At 46.3% G+C, this 19,894-nt stretch overlaps 1 protein-coding gene across 9 annotated transcripts in view; it reads left to right on the top strand.

Moving 5' to 3' along the window:
* nckap1 (NCK-associated protein 1) overlaps positions 1-19,894 on the top strand; it is a 351,428-nt gene that overhangs the window by 59,760 nt on the left and 271,774 nt on the right. The gene's annotated exons all lie outside the window — the stretch shown is intronic.

Genomic DNA, 19,894 nt, shown 5'->3' with positions numbered 1-19,894 from the left:
TGATTCACAGTCCCTTGCCACCACCTCACTACTTCATTTCAAACACTCTTTCTCCAATCTAGTCCAACTTCTCCTCTTCAATAAATGCCCACGCCTCTTCTGCCGTCTCAAAGTAGTGGTGTTTACCCTGGTGTGTAACCCACAGTCTTGCCGGCTGCAACATTCCGAACTCCACTTTCCTCTTGTGGAGCACCGCCTTGGCCCGATTGAAACTCGCCCTCCTTCTCGCCACCTCCGCACTCCAACCCTGATACACGCGGATCACCGCGTTCTCCCACCTGATGCTCCGTGTCTTTTTCGCCCATCTCAGGACCATCTCCCTGTCCTTGTATTGGTGGAACCTCACCACTATTGCTCGAGGTATTTCTCCTGCCTTTGGTCTTCTCACGAGGACTTAACATAGAAATAACATAGAATTTACAGTGCAGAAGGAGGCCATTCGGCCCATCGAGACTGCACCAGCTCTTGGAAAGAGCACCCAACCCAAGGTCAACACCTCCACTCTATCCCCATAACCCAGTAACCCCACCCAACACTAAGGGCAATTTTGGACACTAAGGGCAATTTATCATGGCTAATCCACCTAACATGCACATCTTTGGACTGTGGGAAGAAACTGGAGCACCCGGAGGAAACCCACGCACACACTGGGAGGATGTGCAGACTCCGCACAGACAGTGACCCAAGCCGGAATCGAACTTGGGACCCTGGAGCTGTGAAGCAATTGTGCTATCCACAATGCTACCGTGCTGCCCCTATTTGATACGCTCCCTCCACTTCCAGGGGGCCCGTCGGGGCCTCAGCTCCCATTAAGGTATGGAGCATCGTGCTCACATACGCCCCAACGTCCGCTCCCTCTGCCCCTTCGGGAAGACCCAAGATTCTTAAGTTCTTCCTCCTCGAGCTATTTTCCAGGGCTTCCAGTGTCTCCGTACACTTCTTATGCAGTGCCTCGTGCGTCTCCATCTTCACCACCAAGCCCTGTAACTCGTCCTCATTTTCGGCAGCTTTTGCCTTCACTCCACGGAGCTCCATTTCTTGGGTCTTCTGCGCCTCCTTTAACCCCTCAATCGCCTGCAGCATCGGCACCAGCACCTCCTTCTTGAGCTCCTCCACACATCGCCGGAGGAACTCCTGCTGTTCCAGGCCCCATACCAACTGGCCTCCCTCCGCCGCCATCTTGCTTCTCACTTCCCTTCTTTGCCGCTGCTCCAGAGGATCCTCCGCAATCTGGCCACTATTATCTCTTCTGTCCATTCACATCCGGGGGTACTCCCTTCTATGTCGCCTCACAGTGGGTTTAGCCTTCAAAAATTGCCGTTGGGGCTCCCGATAAGAGCCCAAACGTCCGTTAAAACGGGAGGTGCCGAAACGTGCGACTTAGCTGGTCGTCGCCGCACCCGCAACAATTGTTACTTTTGACCGAACTGATGATGGTTGACATATTTCATTTACTGCAAATAAGTTGAGTTGTGGTGGGTGTTGGGAATTTAAATTGAGTCCAAATTTGTGCAACAAGTTAAATGGTTGTCCACTGTTAGAATAGTATGCTTTTTCCATTGGTTACAATTCAGTGCACAAGTGGGTCACCGTTACTGGTAGTATTTAAAACATCCCTCATAAATACAGGGTCAGGACATCCGGTGGTGGTGATGTGCTGAGCGGATGCACATCAGGTGGTTCTCCTCCCATTATTTCAGATGTTCAGCATCCACCATATTTTACTTTTCTTTTAACCTTTATTTTATAACTTTTAATTGGTTGGGATCATGCAAATGTTTCACAAGATAAAAATATTGCAAATAGTCCCTATAACGTGCTACACCATTTTGTAAGTTGAAGTATCTTGCACAGTAATGTTGCAACAATTAAGTGACTTCTCATTGGAAGGAAGTGAGCTAATTGCTATGTATATTTTCCAGTGCTAGTAATTTACACTTATTTATCAATGTTGCCATTGCTAAGAGGCGTTGGCTGACATCCTATTGGTAATTTTACATGATCTACCTCCTTACTCAAACTGTGGAATTTTGGAGATTTTTATTCCTGGATTTTCATGTCATTTATTATTCCAAAATAGCATGAATTCACTTGTGAACATATCAATCCCTTTATGTCCTAAGTAATATTCTTTAATATGGCAGGTCTCTTGAACTAAACGTAAAATATCTTCTGTTCAATGGGTGTCACTGAAGAGTGAAATTCAACAATTTTTCCGGTTGTTTCAGCCTCAGATTGTGTATTATCTCGCACCACTTTGTGCTGAATCTAAAAATAAATCCCATATTCAAAACTATCGGTTTCTCATTTTCAGTGGGAAAGTAAATGAAGCAGAATGTGATTGGCTGCCTGAATCTTCGATTTTGTGCAAGGGTTTTCAATGTTGTTTGTAATGGAATTCTTCCTGCCAGACTGAAGCTCTGCCTTGAACTGAAACAGCTTACTTTTCCAAGCTCAATCATCCTGTCTCTATGTTCTGCTTGCTGCCACTGTAACTTGAGCTTGTCTGCTGCTTCAAGTTGGTGGCAAGGATGCTCTGGTTCAACTGTTGTCAGTTACCCCTTTATAGAAAAATATAATCCCTGCCAATTTTAGAATTTAAAGGTATTGAGTAAATTAACCGTCTTGTCTTTTGGATTGTGATGTGATTACTGATGTGATTATGAGCTGTAGACATTGCAGAATTTGACACTACAGCCTTTGTGGTGTTTCAGTTACAGGAAGCAGTTCATAAATTGTTTTTTATCAATACCTCCTGTAATATTTCCTTGGTAGTGTTTTAAGCTCCAAGTTGTCTATTGCAAAGGCACAGTGTCAATCCAATGTGCATTAACAATGGATAGTATGTGTGTGTGTGTGTGTATATATATATATATATATATCTATATACACACACACATGTAAATACTAAAATCTGTTCTGAAAACATGATGTGTAATCCCTTTACTTTAAGAATTAAGTAGGGCTTTTATATTGTAAAATACATTTATTACTAGTAATTATAATGTTCTAAAGTTCTCAGGAGCTTGGCTATGCCATTTATGTAGGTACACATTATTTTAGAGAGTTCCTTGCTAGATCAGAATAAAAGTCCAGAGACACTCACAATCAGAAAAGTGCCAATGTCAAGCATGAGAAAATACCAGTTCTGAACTGTGTGTAACAGTTCCATGTTGAGTGACATATTGAAACTTTTAAATTAGTAACTTTCATCCATACAGCACCTTCAGTGCAATAAGACATCCCAAGGTGCTTTATAGCAGTGTTATCAAACAAAACTTAGCACCGAGTCATATAGGAAATTATTAGGACAGGTGATCAGAAATTTAGTCTAAAACTGAGGGGTTAGAGCTTGAGACCTTGGCAACTGAAGAAAAGGTTACAAGTGGTGAAGCAATTCAAATTGGGGTGCACAAGAGGCCAGAATTGGATACATGCTGATGTCTCAGTGCACTGGGGGATGTTAAAGCGATAGGGAGGGGTGCTTTACAGGAACCTTATAACAGGAAATACAACACCAAGCCAGATAAGGTGATATTCAGTCAGATGATCAAATGATTGGTCAAAGATATAGTTATTCAAGGCAGAAATGTATAGGAAGAGAATTACAGACTTTAGAATGCAATCCAGCTGGATGATGGAGGAGAGGCGTTTGAGGAGGTTTGTGAAATAACCATTTCAAAATTATAGAATCATAGATATGGACAGCAGGGAAGGAGGCAACAAGTAACCATCTAGCCTCATTTCGCTTTCCAGCTCTTGGTCCATTCTCGGTGGGTTACGGCACTTCAGGTGCATTTCTAAGTATTTTTGTAAATAGTGTGAGATTTTCTGCCTCTGCCACCTCTTTCAGGCAGTGAGTTTGACATCTCATCATTCTCTGCATGAAAAGCATTCCCTTCAAATTTCCTCCTCATACCTAAATCCATGCCCTTAGATTATGAACCCCTCAATCCTCGAGAGACCCCTCGCATTCAGGCTTTGACCTCTTCCAGACCCTTCCATCAGGCAGAAGATACAGAAATCTGAAGATCCGTACATCCAGACCGAGGAATAGCATCTTCCCCAGTAACGACTCCTCAACGACTCCCTCAGACTGATCTGTTCCCTATAAGACACTATTCACGACTCTCTATGCTGCTCTTGCTTATGTTGTATTTGCTTTGTTATTTTGCCCTTGTTCCATACTGTAACTAATTACTTATTTGTCGATGTACTATACATTCTCGCACTCACTGTAACTATGTACTATTTTTTGGGGGTCTACTGTGTACATTTCCTTGGCTGCAGAAAAATACTTTTCATTGCACTTGGGTACATGCGACAATAATTAAATCAAATTAATCAAGGGCAATCCGGTTTCCCTAGCCAATGTATATGGGTCACCTTATAATTTCATATACTTTAATTAAACTTCCATCCAACCTCTCTATTCCAAGTAAAACTGCCTGCGCTTATCCACAATCTTTCCTACAATCTTGGCTACAATCCTATAAACTGCAATTCTCAAGTCCAGGAAATGTCCTCATAAATGTCCTCTGTATCCTCTCTTGTGCAGTTGTATCTTTCTTATTATGGGCGACTAGAACTGCATGCATTACTCCAGCTGAGGCCTAACTGAGGTGTTATACAGTTCCAGCATATGTTCCTCCCAGCTCTTATATTCTGTTCCTTGGCTAATAAAGGCAAGTATCTAGTATGCCTTTTAGAACAATAAAATAGGTACGGTGGTGCAGTTGTTAGCATTGCTGCCTCACGACACAGAGAACCTGGCTTCTATCCAGGCCTCAGGTCACTAATCAGTGTGGAGTTTGCACATTATCTCCGTGTCTGTGTGGGTCTCACCCCCACAACACACAAAGATGTGCAGGGTAGGTAGAATGGCCATGGTAAATTGCCCCTTAATTGGAAAAAAATAATTGGGTACTCGTAAATCTATTTATATTATAAAAAAAAGAATAATAGAATCCCTACAATACAGAAGGAAGTTAACCAACCCATTGAGTCTGCACTGACCTCTGAAAGAGCACCCTATCTAGGTCCACTCCCTCACTCCACCCCGGAACCCCACCTAACTTGCACGAGCAGTACGGTAGCATTGTGGATAGCACAAATGCTTCACAGCTCCAGGGTCTCAGGTTCGATTCCGGCTTTGGTCACTGTCTGTGCGGAGTCTGCACATCCTCCCCGTGTGTGCGTGGGTTTCCTCCGGGTGCTCCGGTTTTCTCCCACAGTCCAAAGATGTGCGGGTTAGGTGGATTGGCCATGCTAAATTGCCCTTAGTGTTGGGTGGGGTTACTGGGTTATGGGGATAGAGTGGAGGTGCAGACCTTGGGTAGGGTGCTCTTTCCAAGAGCCGGTGCAGACTCGATGGGCCGAATGGCCTCCTTCTGCACTGTAAATTCTATGATTCTATGATCCTTGGACTGTAAGAGGAAACCGGAGAAAACCAACGCAGACACGGGGAGAATGTGCAAACTCCACACAGTCACCCAAGGCTGGAATTGAACACAGGTCCTTGATGCTGTGAGGCAGCAGTTCTGGCTACTGTGCCACCTACAGGGATCTGTGGATATTCACTCAAAGGGTTTCTACTCTGCTCAGCACTGTACCATTTATTATGCATTTCCTTGTTAGCCTTCTTTTGAGAGGGCCACGAAGAATCCAGCACGAGTTTTAAGGATACAAAGTAGTAACATTTATTTACAATAACATATATATATAATATATAATATATATATATATATATATATATATATTTAAAAAAAAAATATATATATAAAACAGCAGCAGCAACTTCCCTTGCTGCACACTCCTTCCTGCTGGTTCCAAACTGGCCAGCTTTATTTATACTTGGAGTTTACTAATGGTTTCTCCGCCCCCTCATTGGGGAAGCTCACATTCCCACAGGATTGTGGGATTGTCATTAGTCCCCAGCCAATGGTAAGCAGGCAGGTTATAACATCCCTCAACCCCCCCCACCCCCAAAGTCCAAGGAATCCACCGAAGACCCTGGCGAAGGAGTGTCGGACTCGTTTTGCCACAGGCCGGACACCATTTGCACGCGGCGCTGGATCAGGCGGCGTGTAACGAGACGGAGACCGGCGCTTCCGTGATGAACAGCGTAACGGTTGTACATCCACGGCCCGTGGACCCGAGGATTCCCCCTCTGATGCGTCCTGTGTCTCCATCTTGGAGTCAGAGTCTGCTGCCTCCGTTATGTCAGCGTCTCTATCTCCATTCGGTTCTGTAACGACCTGCGCAGGCTTTGAGTGAGGCACCAGTGGAAGATTGTGAGGACCACCTTCCTTTGTCTCTGGTCTCTGCGGCTGTAGAAATGAGCTCCGGGGGCGGGGAATCTTTGGAGGGGATAGTCTTCTGGACCGAACGTGGTCTACATGTTTGCGCTGGAGACGGCCCTGGGCTTGCACCTGGTAAGATAAAGGGCCCGTTTGGTGAAAGATTACGCCAGGAACCCACTGGGCACCACCAGCAAAATTCCGAACAAACACTGAGCCACCGGGCGCAAACTGCCGAATCGGCCGATGCCGAGAAAATCCCTGTCCCTGCCGTTCTTGTGTGCGGCGTACTTTTGCGCCAATGTCCGGGAAAACCATACTAAGGCGGGTGCGTAGTCTCCGGCCCATTAGGAGTTCTGCGGGAGCTACCCCAGTCACTGCATGGGGGGTGGTCCTATACGTAAACAAAAAGCGAGCCAATCTCGTGTCCATTGATCCAGAAGACTGCTTCTTTAGGCCTCTTTTGAATGGTCTGCACTGCGCGCTCTGCCAACCCATTTGAAGCTGGGTGGCAAGGGGTAGTGAGGATATGGCGTATGCCGTTCATCTTTTCATGAACCTCGCAAACTCCTCACTCGTGAATGGAGTGCCGTTATCCGTGCCCAGCACCTCGGGGAGGCCATGCGTACTAAAAGACAAACGCATCTTTTCAATTATTGCGCAGGACGTTGTCCCCTGCATCTTATGCACCTCTAGCCATTTAGACTGGGCGTCGATTAATAGAAGGAACATGGATCCTTGAAAAGGGCCTGCGAAATCTGCATGCAAGCGTGCCCAAGGCCGCCCTGGCCATTCCCAGTGATGTGGGGGCGCGGCCGGCAGAAGCTTCTGATGCTCCTGGCAAATGGAGCAGTTTTGGGCCACCTTCTCAATGTCGGTGTCGAGGCCTGGCCACCAGACATAACTCCGAGCCAACATTTTCATTTTGGGCACACCTGGATGCCCATTGTGCAAGTCTGTTAGTATCAGCTCCTGGCCTTTTTCCGAGACAATCACATGCGTCCCCCACAAGAGGATGCCGTCTTCCACGCTGAATTCTGACAGCTTGGAGGAAAATGCCCGCAACTCGCCTGGGATCTGTCTATGCTGCCCACCATACAGGACTATGTGCCGAATCTTTGACAGGACTGGCTCCGTCTGGGTCCACTCACGGATCTGTGATGCCGTGACAGGCAAGGTGTCCATAGAATTTAGGGTTGCAACCACCTCACCGGTCGTGGAGGTCGACATGGGGCCGGTCGATAAAGGCAATCGGCTCAGTGCGTTGGCATTTGCTATCTGCGTTCCTGGTTTGTGCTCCAGAGAATACTCGTATGCAGCAAGCAACAAAGCCCAGCGCTGGATCCGTGTGGAAGCAATGGGCGGTATTGGCTTATCCTCTCTGAAAAGTCCCAGCAGAGGCTTATGATCAGTCACGATAGTGAAATGGCGGCCATACACGTACTGGTGGAAAGCGTTTCACCGCAAAAACCACTGCCAGGCCATCCTTGTCGATCTGCGTGTACTTTTTCTCCGCTGCAGTCAATGTGCGGGAGGCGAAAGCTATCGGTCGCTCGGCCCCGTTCTCCATCTTGTGGGACAGGACGGCCCCAATACCATACGGGGATGCATCACATGTGACGAGCAAAGGCTTTCCAGGATCATAGTGGGTTAGTAACCCAGACAACGACAATTGTTGCTTTACCCGCCGGGAAGCGGTTTCTTGCGGCTGACCCCAAACCCAGGTGTGATTTTTCTTTCGCAGAAGTTGCAACGGGGCCAGCATAGTTGCCAGATTGGGGAGGAACTTCCCGTAATAGTTTACGAGACCGAGAAAAAAAACGAAGATGCCAAGTGTCAGTCGGGGTGGGGGCCTGTTGAATCGCACGCACCTTCTCTGTGACTGGGTGCAAACCTTCGCGATCCACCCGATAACCTAGGTAGACTACTTCCTTTGCCTGAAATACGCACTTTATGCGACGTAAACGGACTCCAGCCTCTGAAAAGCGTCTTAAGGACGGCCTCCAGATTTTCCAAATGTTCCTGCTCCGACGTCCCTGGAATCAAAACGTCATCTAGGTAGACAGCCACACGTGGTAAACCTCCCTCTCAAAATGCCCTCCATAACACGTTGAACAAGAGCGCAGGCAGAGGATACTCCAAAGTGCAACCGTGTATATTCATACAGGCCCCGGTGTGTATTAATCGTTACATATGGTCGGGAGGCAAGGTCCAGCGCCAACTGTAGGTAGGCGTTACTCATATCTAATTTTGTGAAGGGGTCCGCCTGCAAGCTTCGCGTAGAGATCCTCTATGTGAGGCATTGGATATTGGTCGAGTCGGGAAGCCGTATTCACTAAGTTTATAGTCGCCACACAAGCGAACTGTGGCATCTGGCTTCATTACAGGTACAATTGCTGCTGCCCAGTCAGCAAAACGGACGGGTCTGATAATACCCAAACTCTCCAAAAGAGTGAGCTCCCCTTCTACCTTCGATTTCAGCGGGAGCGGTGGGCAAGTGATTTCTGGGAGCATTGTGCAGGTCAAGGTTCGGAGGTGGAGGAGCAGTCTCTGTCAGGGAGAGAACCTGAGAACATCTAAGACACTCAGAAGGTAAGAAGGTAAGTAAGTGATTTTTTACTCAATTTTACTTTTATACCTTTTTCAAATTGTGTGTGTCGGGGGAAACTGAAGTGACATCACAGAAAAGCTGTGACCTGAGTGGCTGGTTGGGAATCTACACTTAATTAAAAAAATTAAGCATTGGTAACTAATTAAACATAATTACTTAATTATAATTTAGAGGGGTATCTAAGCCAGAGATCGGAGAGTACTATATTTAGCTTTCGCATTTCTATTAGAAATCTAGTGCTAGGAAACAGATAGTTAGCAGTAACTTTGAAATTTAAAAAAATATATATTAAAAAAATTGTTTTAATTTTAATTAATTGACGCAATGTCAGTTAGAGGGGTGCAGTGCTCTGAGTGTGAGATGTGGCAGGTCCGGGAGGCTTCCAGCGTCCCGGATGGCTTCATCTGCAGAAAGTGCACCCAACTGGAGCTCCTCACAGACCGCATGGTTCGGTTGGAGCAGCAATTGGCTGCACTTAGGAGCATGCAGGTGGCGGAAAGCGTCATAGATCGCAGTTATGTAAATGTGGTCACACCCAAGGTGCAGGCAGAGAAATGGGTGACCATCAGAAAGGGCAGGCAGTCAGTGCAGGAGTCCCCTGTGGTTGTCCCCCTCTCGAACAGGTATACATCTTTTGGATACTGTCGGGGGGGATAGCCTATCAGGGGAAAACAGCAGCAGCCAGAGCCGTAGCACCACGGCTGGCTCTGATGTTCAGAAGGGAGGGTCAAAGCGCAGAAGAGCAATAGTAATAGGGGACTCTATAGTCGGGCACAGATAGGCGCTTCTGTGGACGTGAAAGAGACTCCAGGATGGTATGTTGCCTCCCTGGTGCCAGGGTCCAGGATGTCTCCGAACGGGCAGAGGGCATCCTGAAGGGGGAGGGCAAACAGGCAGAGGTCGTTGTACATATTGGTACCAACGACATAGGCAGGAAGGGGCATGAGGTCCTGCAGCAGGAGTTCAGGGAGCTAGGCAGAAAGTTAAAAGACAGGACCTCTAGGGTTGTAATCTCGGGATTACTCCCTGTGCCACGTGCCAGTGAGGCTAGTTATCTGGACCACTGGAAGCTCTTCCGGGGCAGGTGTGACCTAAATAAGAAGGACGGGTTGCATCTAAACCGGAGAGGCATAAATATCCTGGCCGCGAGGTTTGCTAGTGTCACACGGGAGGGTTTGAACTAGTATGGCAGGGGGGTGGGCACGGGAGCAATAGGTCAGAAGGTGAGAGCATTGAGGGAGAACTAGGGAATAGGGACAGTGGGGCTCTGAGGCAGAGCAGACAGGGAGAAGTTGCTGAACACAGCGGGTCTGGAAAAGATTTTGGAAAAGAGTAAAAACAACAGGGTTGTGGTGATGGGAGACTTCAACTTCCCCAATATTGACTGGGACTCACTTAGTGCCAGGGGCTTAGACGGGGCGGAGTTTGTAAGGAGCATCCAGGAGGGCTTCTTAAAACAATATGTAGACAGTCCAACTAGGGAAGGGGGGGTACTGGACCTGGTATTGGGGAATGAGCCCGGCCAGGTGGTAGATGTTTCAGTAGGGGAGCATTTCGGTAACAGTGACCACAATTCAGTAAGTTTTAAAGTACTGGTGGACAAGGATAAGAGTGGTCCTAGGATGAATGTGCGAAATTGGGGGAAGGCTAATTATAACAATATTAGGCGGGAACTGAAGAACATAGATTGGGGGCGGATGTTTGAGGGCAAATCAACATCTGACATGTGGGAGGCTTTCAAGTGTCAGTTGAAAGGAGTTCAGGACCGGCATGTTCCTGTGAGGAAGAAGGATAAATACGGCAATTTTCGGGAACCTTGGATAATGAGAGATATTGTAGGCCTCGTCAAAAAGAAAAAGGAGGCATTTGTCAGGGCTAAAAGGCTGGGAACAGACTAAGCCTGTGTGGAATATAAGGAAAGTAGGAAGGAACTTAAGCAAGGAGTCAGGAGGGCTAGAAGGGGTCACGAAATGTAATTGGCAAATAGGGTTGAGGAAAATCCCAAGGCTTTTTACACGTACATAAAAAGCAAGAGGGTAGCCAGGGAAAGGGTTGGCCCACTGAAGGATAGGCAAGGGAATCTGTGTGGAGCCAGAGGAAATGGGCGAGGTACTAAATGAATACTTTGCATCAGTATTCACCAAAAAGAAGGAATTGGTAGATGTTGAGTCTGGAGAAGGGTGTGTAGATAGCCTGGGTCACATTGAAATCCAAAAAGACGAGGTGTTGGGTGTCTTAAAAAATATTAAGGTAGATAAGTCCCCAGGGCCTGATGGGATCTACCCCAGAATACTGAAGGAGGCTGGAGAGGAAATTGCTGAGGCCTTGACAGAAATCTTTGGATCCTCACTGTCTTCAGGGGATGTCCCGGAGGACTGGAGAATAGCCAATGTTGTTCCTTTGTTTAAGAAGGGTAGCAAGGATAATCCAGGGAACTACAGGCCGGTGTGCCTTACTTCAGTGGTAGGGAAATTACTGGAGAGAATTCTTCGAGACAGGATCTACTCCCATTTGGAAGCAAATGGACGTATTAGTGAGAGGCAGCACGGTTTTCTGAAGGGGAGGTCGTGTCTCACTAACTTGATAGAGTTTTTCGAGGAGGTCACTAAGATGATTGATGCAGGTAGGGCAGTGGATGTTGTCTATATGGACTTCAGTAAGGCCTTTGACAAGGTCCCTCATGGTAGACTAGTACAAAAGGTGAAGTCACACGGGATCAGGGGTGAGCTGGCAAGGTGGATACAGAACTGGCTAGGCCATAGAAGGCAGAGAGTAGCAATGGAAGGATGCTTTTCTAATTGGAGGGCTGTGACCAGTGGTGTTCCACAGGGATCAGTGCTGGGACCGTTGCTCTTTGTAGTATATATAAATGATTTGGAGGAAAATGTAACTGGTCTGATTAGTAAGTTTGCAGACGACACAAAGGTTGGTGGAATTGCGGATAGCGATGAGGACTGTCGAAGGATACAGCAGGATTTAGATTGTTTGGAGACTTGGGCGGAGAGATGGCAGATGGAGTTTAATCCGGACAAATGTGAGGTAATGCATTTTGGAAGGTCTAATGCTGGTAGAACCCTCAAGAGTATTGAAAGTCAAAGAGATCTAGGAGTACAGGTCCACAGGTCATTGAAAGGGGCAACACGGGTGGAGAAGGTAGTCAAGAAGGCATACGGCATGCTTGCCTTCATTGGCCGGGGTATTGAGTATAAGAATTGGCAAGTCATGTTGCAGCTGTATAGAACCTTAGTTAGGCCACACTTGGAGTATAGTGTTCAATTCTGGTCGCCACACTACCAGAAGGATGTGGAGGCTTTAGAGAGGGTGCAGAAGAAATTTACCAGAATGTTGCCTGGTATGGAGGGCATTAGCTATGAGGAGCGGTTGAATAAACTCGGTTTGTTCTCACTGGAACAAAGGAGGTTGAGGGGAGACCTGATAGAGGTATACAAAATTATGAGGTGCATCGACAGAGTGGATAGTCAGAGGCAGGGTAGAGGGGTCAACTACTAGGGGGCATAGGTTTAAGGTGAGAGGGGCAAGGTTTAGAGTAGATGTACGAGGCAAGTTTTTTACGCAGAGGGTAGTGGGTGCCTGGAACTCGCTACCGGAGGAGGTGGTGGAAGCAGGGATGATAGTGACATTTAAGGGGCATCTTGACAAATACATGAATAGGATGGGAATAGAGGGATACGGACCCAGGAAGTGTAGAAGATTGTAGTTTAGTCGGGCAGCATGGTCGGCACGGGCTTGGAGGGCCGCAGGGCCTGTTCCTGTGCTGTACATTTCTTTGTTCTTTGTTCTTGAGCAAGGCGTAAGGCACCGGGCGCGCCCGGAAATAGCGCGGCGTGGCTCCTGGTTCGACTTGGATACGGGCTACGGCCCCTTTTATTTTCCCCAAACCAGGCTGGAATACATCTGGGTATCGTCCTAGCACCTCAGTCAACCCTTCAGAAACTGTTTGGAGGATGTGCTGCCATTGCAACCGCAAATGGCGCAACAGGTCCCGACCCAACAGGCTGGGCCATGGCCGCGCACCACGATAAGTGGGAAACGCCCCTCCTGGTGTCCATAAACAACAGGGGTCATTGTAGTTCCTGCAATGTCCAGTGGTTCCCCCGTGTAGGTGGCCAAACTGGCCTGTGAGTCGGTTACTGTAAGGGTCTGTATACCCTGCTTGATGCGGTCGAATGTCCTCTGGGCGATCACGGAGACCGCTGCGCCAGTGTCCAACTCCATCTCAAGCGGGTGACCATTGACCCGTACTGTCACCTTAATGGGGGCCACACGGGGAGCTGCCACACAATGCAGCTGCAGACAGTCGTCCTCCGTCTCCACGTCCTCAGGAGTAGTCGCCGCAGGTTCATCCACATGGAAGGTACGGCCCCTGGGCTGGTCCCAGTTTCGGTCGGAATGACGGTGCCACTGGCGCCCCCGGGACCGGCGTCCGCGACGGGGTCTGCACCTACAAGTCTGACACGGACATGGCTCCTCATCCATTGGTTCTGGAGAAAGCTCCCTTTGGGGAGGAATGTCCGACGGCCACTGGCGTCAGTCCGGATGTCGCCTCGCCCAAGTGCGGAGTGCGGGGGATGTTTTCGGACGGAAGGGGTTGCGCCCCAAGGCATGCACTTCCATTCCCTGTAGCTCCTGCACTCCTCGTTCTGCGCTCTCTCGGGGCAATACTATTTGAATGGCCTGTTGAAAAGCCAATGTTGGCTCAGCTAACAACTTTCTCTGGGTGGCCGCATTGTTAATACCGCAAACCAAACGGTCGCGTAACATTTCTGACAAGGTCTCACCATAGTCACAGTACTCCGCAATCCTGCGTAGCCTGGATAGAAAATCGGCAAGGGATTCTCCAGGGGTCCTCTCAGCGGTATTAAACCGGTAACGCTGGACTATCGTGGACGGGGTTAGGTTAAAATGTTGCCCCACTATATTCACAAGTTCATCAAACGTTTTGGTGTCCAGCGCAGCTGGGTACGTAAGGCTCCTAATCACCCCAAACGTATGCGGGCCGCAGGCGGTGAGCAATATGACCACCTGGCGCTCGTTTTCGGTGATATTGTTTGCCCGGAAATAGCAACGTATCCGTTGTGTGTACTGGTTCCAGCTTTCCAGTGCAGCATCAAAAACATCCAAACGCCCGTACAGAGGCATGGTATAATAGAAAACAACTTCCAACCTGTATCCAACAAAAATCCAGGGAGGTGGCTTCAGCAGTGTAGACAGCTATTCACTTTAACCTTCGTCGCCAGTTTTGTGAGGGCCACGAAGAATCCAGCACGAGTTTTAAGGATACAAAGTAATAACATTTATTTACAATAACATGTATATATATATATATATTATCTCTCTCTCTCTCTCTCTAAATATATATATATATATATAAATATATATATATATATATATACCGCAGCAGCAACTTCCCTTGCTGCACACAACTTCCTGCTGGTTCCATACTGGCCAGCTTTATTTATACTAGGAGTTTACTAATGGTTTCTCCGCCCCCTCATTGGGGAAGCTCATACTCCCACAGGATTGTGGGATTGTCATTAGTCCCCAGCCAATGGTAAGCAGGCAGGTTATAACACCTTCCCAAATGCATTCCCTCGCACTTACCTGGTTCAACTCCATTTGCCACGGTTTCACCTACCTGACTGGTCCATTGATGTCTTTCTGCAGCAACTGTTCTCTTTGTTGTCAACAACAGATGCATTTTGTCTGCAAACCTCTTAATCATCCCTATATTCAAGTCCAAGTCATTGATATATCCCAAAAACATAAGGGATCCAGTCCTGAGCCATATGAAACCCCACTGAAAACCACCTTCCAGCCGCAAAAACATCTGTTGACCATTAACCTTAGCTTCCTGCTTCTGAGTCCATTTTGGATCTAACTTGCTGCTTTCCCTTCAATTCCAATGGGCTTTTACTTTCAGAACCAGTCTGTCATGTGGGACCTTATCATCGGCCTTGCTAAAATCCACCTAGACTAAATAAAATGCACTACCCTCATCCACTATCCTATATACCTTCTCAAAAAAGTCAATCACGCTTAGCAGATACTACCTATTAACAAATGTGTGCTTTCTTTGATTAATGCACGTCTTCCTTAAAGGAATTTTCCCACCATCAAGGTTAGGCTAATTAATACAATGATGCAACATTACTTTACTGCTCTGGTCGCATTGGTGCCAGAGAAGGTTATAAAATGATGGGTTATCCTGAATTTTACTGGCCAATATTTTTTAATGCCTTCTCTTTCTTTCCTAATTTCACTGTACACGTTTTATACTCCAGGTTCTCTGCAGTATTTAGCCCTCGGTATTTGTCAGAAACCTCCACTTTTATTTCCTCCCCTCCTTTAAGCCACTTAATGTCCGGGGGGCTCTGGATTTGTTTGTGCCACCCATTTTCTTGTTCGGAACTTTGCTTTCTCTTCCTCGAATGCGTTCCACTGATGTGAGTCTGGTTTTTACCTTTTCAAAGCAGTTGTTTTGAGACGACTTCAGCAAAATCGCCTCTCAACTTCGTAAAATTGGCTTTCCCCAATTGAGAATTTTATTCATGGTTACTGTTGTCCTTATTAATAATCACACTAAACCTAGATAAATTATGGCTACTAAAGGGCGGCACAGTGGTTAGCACTGCTGCCTCTCTCAGCCATGGACCCGGGTTCAATTCCGGCCTTGGGTGACTGTGTGGAGTTTGTACGCCCTCTCCATGTCTGCATGGGTTTCCTCCGGGTGCTCCGGTTTCCTCCCACAATCCAAAGATGTGAAAGTTAGGTGGATTGGCCATTAGTGTCCAGAATGTTAGGTGAGGGTTACTGGGTTCCAGGGATAGGGTGGGGGTGTGGGCCGAGGTAGGGTGCTCTTTCAGAGGGTTGATGCAGATTCGATGGGTTGAATTACCTCCTCCTGCACTGTAGGGATTCTATGAATTGCTCTGCAACTGATACCCCTTCCATCTGCACAGCTTTATTCCCGAAAACTAAGTCCAAACTGCCTCCTTTCTTGTGGGATTTGCTACATACTGGTGATAAAAGTTCTGAAAGCATTCTAAGAATTATGCCCCTTTTGTGTTTTTCACATTATCCCAGTTGGGCTGCTGCACGGTGGTGCGGTGGGTTAGCACTGTGGCGTCACGGCGCCGAGGTCCCAGGTTCGATCCTGGCTCTGGGTCACTATCCGTGTGGAGTTTGCACATTCTCTCTGTGTTTGCATGGGTTTCACCCCCACAACCCAAAAATGTGCAGGCCAGGTGGATTGGCCACGCTAAATTGCCCTTTAATTGGAAAAAATGAATTGGGTACTCTAAATTAAAAAAAAAACTTTATCCCAGTTAATGATGTAGTTAAAATCTCCCACTATTATGATCTTATTGCTTTGGCACTTCTCAGAGCTGTATCTACATATTTTTACATGCTACCCTCCCATTTGTGTGATTGCTCATTATTGAGTTCAATCTATTTAGTGTTGTCGATGTTCCTTCTGCCATATCCCTCCTCAGCTTAATTATTTCTTGAATCAATACTGTATGCACCCCTACCCTATTTTTAAAATTCCTTTATCAGAGTTACAAAGCCAGAGCTCAGTGTGGACAGGGGCAAACCGCTAATCCAGCTCCTTGCCTGCTCCAAAAAACAATTCAAATTGAATCCAATTCATGGTCCCCACAAGAGAGACATACCAGATCCAGGCATTACACCTGACCTCCCGCTCATCTTAGCCAAAAGGCTGAGAAGCAATCCCCCGACTCTTTTTTAAAATCCCCCTCTGTATCTTTTCTGTGAACCCCCAAACAGGATTCTTGCACTGCCATCCCTACCCGTTCTTTATTTATTTGCTTTCTTGCAGTGAAGTATATGCCATTTAGTACTGCCAAACTACCAAAGGCTGCAGATAGGTTGAGAAGAATGAAGTTGAATAGTTTACCACAGCCGTGGAGCATGCTTTTGCTAAGCCCTTTTGGTACTACAGCAAGGATGGAAACCTGAGTGGAGGGGTTTAAGTATGTAGTTCTGGAAAAGGTGGGCAAGGAGTATGGAGGTAACAGCATGTTCAAAGGTTTTGAAGAGTAAAGAGCGGTTGGAGATGAGATGGAGTCCTAATTTGCAATGATAAGGGAATCAAGGGTTATTTTTGAGGGGAGGAATGTGGCAGATTTGAAGAGAGTTTTACCCGAAGAGAGATTCTGTTTACAATATCGGCTAAGGTTACCCGAAGATAGATTACGTTTACAATATCGGCTAAGGTGGGAGCCAAGAAGGAAAGGAAGTAAAGTTGAGGTCGCAAGAGGTGCGTTTTGGGACAAGACTAGCTCTGAGAAGGCATGAGGAGAGATGATACAGGGAGAAAGGTAGGAATTCAGATGGTGAGTCGGGGTGGGGAGGCTTGGGAACAATTTGGCTGAGTGTACCAGAGGCAGGAGGAACATGGCAGAGGCTGCTGAATGGATGGTCTGTATTTTGGTTGGCAAGAATTCCATTAGCTGCTTGCACATGGTGAAGGAGGCAGGGAGAGAGGGGTTTAAGAAGATGGTTTGCCATAGAGGGGAAAAAAGTGAGAGCTATCTTTTGCACGCTAGGATGATCCTGGAATGGTTTGTATTTTGGAAGAGGAGAACATGGTGCTTTTATGTTGGTCAGCCACATCTGGTAATGGACAGCTAAACCTGTTGTCTGTCCTTTGCGTTCAAGCCTACGTCCTTCGAATCTGCTCACTCCTCTCAACTCTATTCGCTTAAATCCAAAAAGCAATGATTTTACTGGTGACTGGCATGAACTGTGGAGGGTTGGATATGCTTGAGCAAAACAATAACTCTCAATTAAGAGTTAAAACTGTTGTGATTTTGAAAGGTCAATGGGGCGAATTTTCCCAGCAGCAGGAATGGGAAGTAGGTTGTGAGGGAGATGTGAGTGAAGAGCATTAGAAAGAAATGATCAGAGATGGCCTTTTGTGTGATTGGCAAAGGCCTGAAGGGCTACACTTCTTCACTGAACCTCCTCCACTCCCGTTGAAGTCTCCCACCCCCCTCACTTTAAATGCAATTGCATTAATACCAATCTCATGATGTAACTTCACCCTAAAATTATCATGCCTAAAATCAGCAAAAAGTAATGTAAGCGGGAGCAATTTTGCCAGTTTGGTCACAAGCTTTTCTCTCTTTTGATTATCATGACTGTTTATACCAAGTAATATCGTCAAATCAAGTACTCTTTCCCAGACTCAAGCCATTGGTTGCCCAACATGCCAATCATCTCACCTCGAGGCTTTTCAATTTGCCTCTGTTTCGAATTTTGAAAATCTGGTCACCCTCCTCGTAACATGCTTGCCTGCTTATTTTTCACACCTGTGTTGAAAATATACTTGTATTTTTACAAATGTAATTCATGTATTTTTTAAATTAAAATTAGGGACAGGATACTCTATTCGAGCAAAACTACTGTACTTTTTGACTCTTAAATCCTGATCCCAGGGGCTGTTTAGCACAGGACTAAATCGTTGGCTTTGAAAGCAGACCAAGGCAGGCCAGCAGCACGGTTCAATTCCCGTAACAGCCTCCCCGAACAGGCGCCGGAATGTGGCGACTAGGGGCTTTTCACAGTAACTTCATTTGAAGCCTACTTGGGACAATAAGCAATTTTCATTTCATTTCATTCATTTTTTACCTACTAGACGTGACTATTTCAACGCACTCCTGGCCAGCCTTCCCCATTCTATCTATCTAAACAAGTGGTCATCCAAACTCTGCTGCTTATAGTCCTGACTGCTCATGTCCTCACTTGCACCAGGCTCGCCCATCACCACTATGCCCACTGGTTTATGTCTGCTCCTGGTTAAGTAATGCCGCCGTTCAAAATTTGCATCCTTGATTTCAAATCTCTTTGTGGTCTTTTCTCTCACCCTATCTCTATAATCTCCTCCAACAGTGAGACAGTGGCATAGTGGTATTGTCACTGTACTCGTAATCCAGAGACCTAGACCCAGAATCATTCTCTGAGGACCCGGGTTTGAATCCCGCCATCGCAGATGGTGAAAATTTGAAGCCAAGAAAGAAATCTGGAATTAAAAGTCGAAAGATGACCATGAAACCATTGATGATTGTCATCAAAAACCCATCTGGTTTACTAGGGAAGAAAATCTGTCGTGCTTACAATAATAATAATCATAATCTTTATTAGTGTCACAAGTAGGCTTACTGCAATCAAGTTACTGTGAAAATTCCCTAGTCACCACACGACGGCGCCCATTTGGGTGAGGTAGACTTCAGAATGTCCATGTCGTGCCCATACCTGGTCTGGCCTACATGTGACTCCAGATCCACAGCAATGTGGTTGACTCTTAACTGTCCTCCGGGATGGGCAATAAATGCTGTCCCAACCAGCAACGCCCACATCCCATGGCCGAATTAAAAAAAAAAAACTATGAACGCACGATATCTGCACTCATTCTGGCCTCCTGGGCATTGCCAATTTTAATCACACCAGCATTGGTGTCTTTGGCTACGATGGCCCTTGGCTTTGAAATTCCTGCCGTAAAGCTCTCCATCTCTATACCTCTTTTCCTTCCTTTTTGAGATGCTCCTTAAAACGTTTTACTTCGCCTAAGTTTTGTCATATCCCCTAAAGTTGCCTTATATGGCTGTCAAATTTGACTTTGTAAAGCCCTGTGAAATATTATGGGGCATCTTACTACTTTAAAGACACTATATAAATACAAGTTGTTATTGACTACTTAACTTTATATTCTCAACATTTACTTACGTAAAACTTCATTTCAGGAACAACTTGATTATTTACTTATATGTAAGAAATTACTATATTGCTGTCTGGAGGACATGGAGAAAGAACATAAAAAATAGATACCATAAATTCACATCATTGTTTGTATAAACTATTTTGTTTGTTTGATTATTTTATATAGTCAAATATTTCTTTAACAATACTTAAGGACATTTAGTAACTTCTATAAATCTGA

The sequence above is a fragment of the Scyliorhinus torazame genome, chromosome 2 (assembly GCF_047496885.1).
Source record: "Scyliorhinus torazame isolate Kashiwa2021f chromosome 2, sScyTor2.1, whole genome shotgun sequence".
NCBI classification, from domain to species: Eukaryota; Metazoa; Chordata; class Chondrichthyes; order Carcharhiniformes; family Scyliorhinidae; genus Scyliorhinus; species Scyliorhinus torazame.
This window is presented reverse-complemented; position numbering and strand designations above follow the sequence as displayed.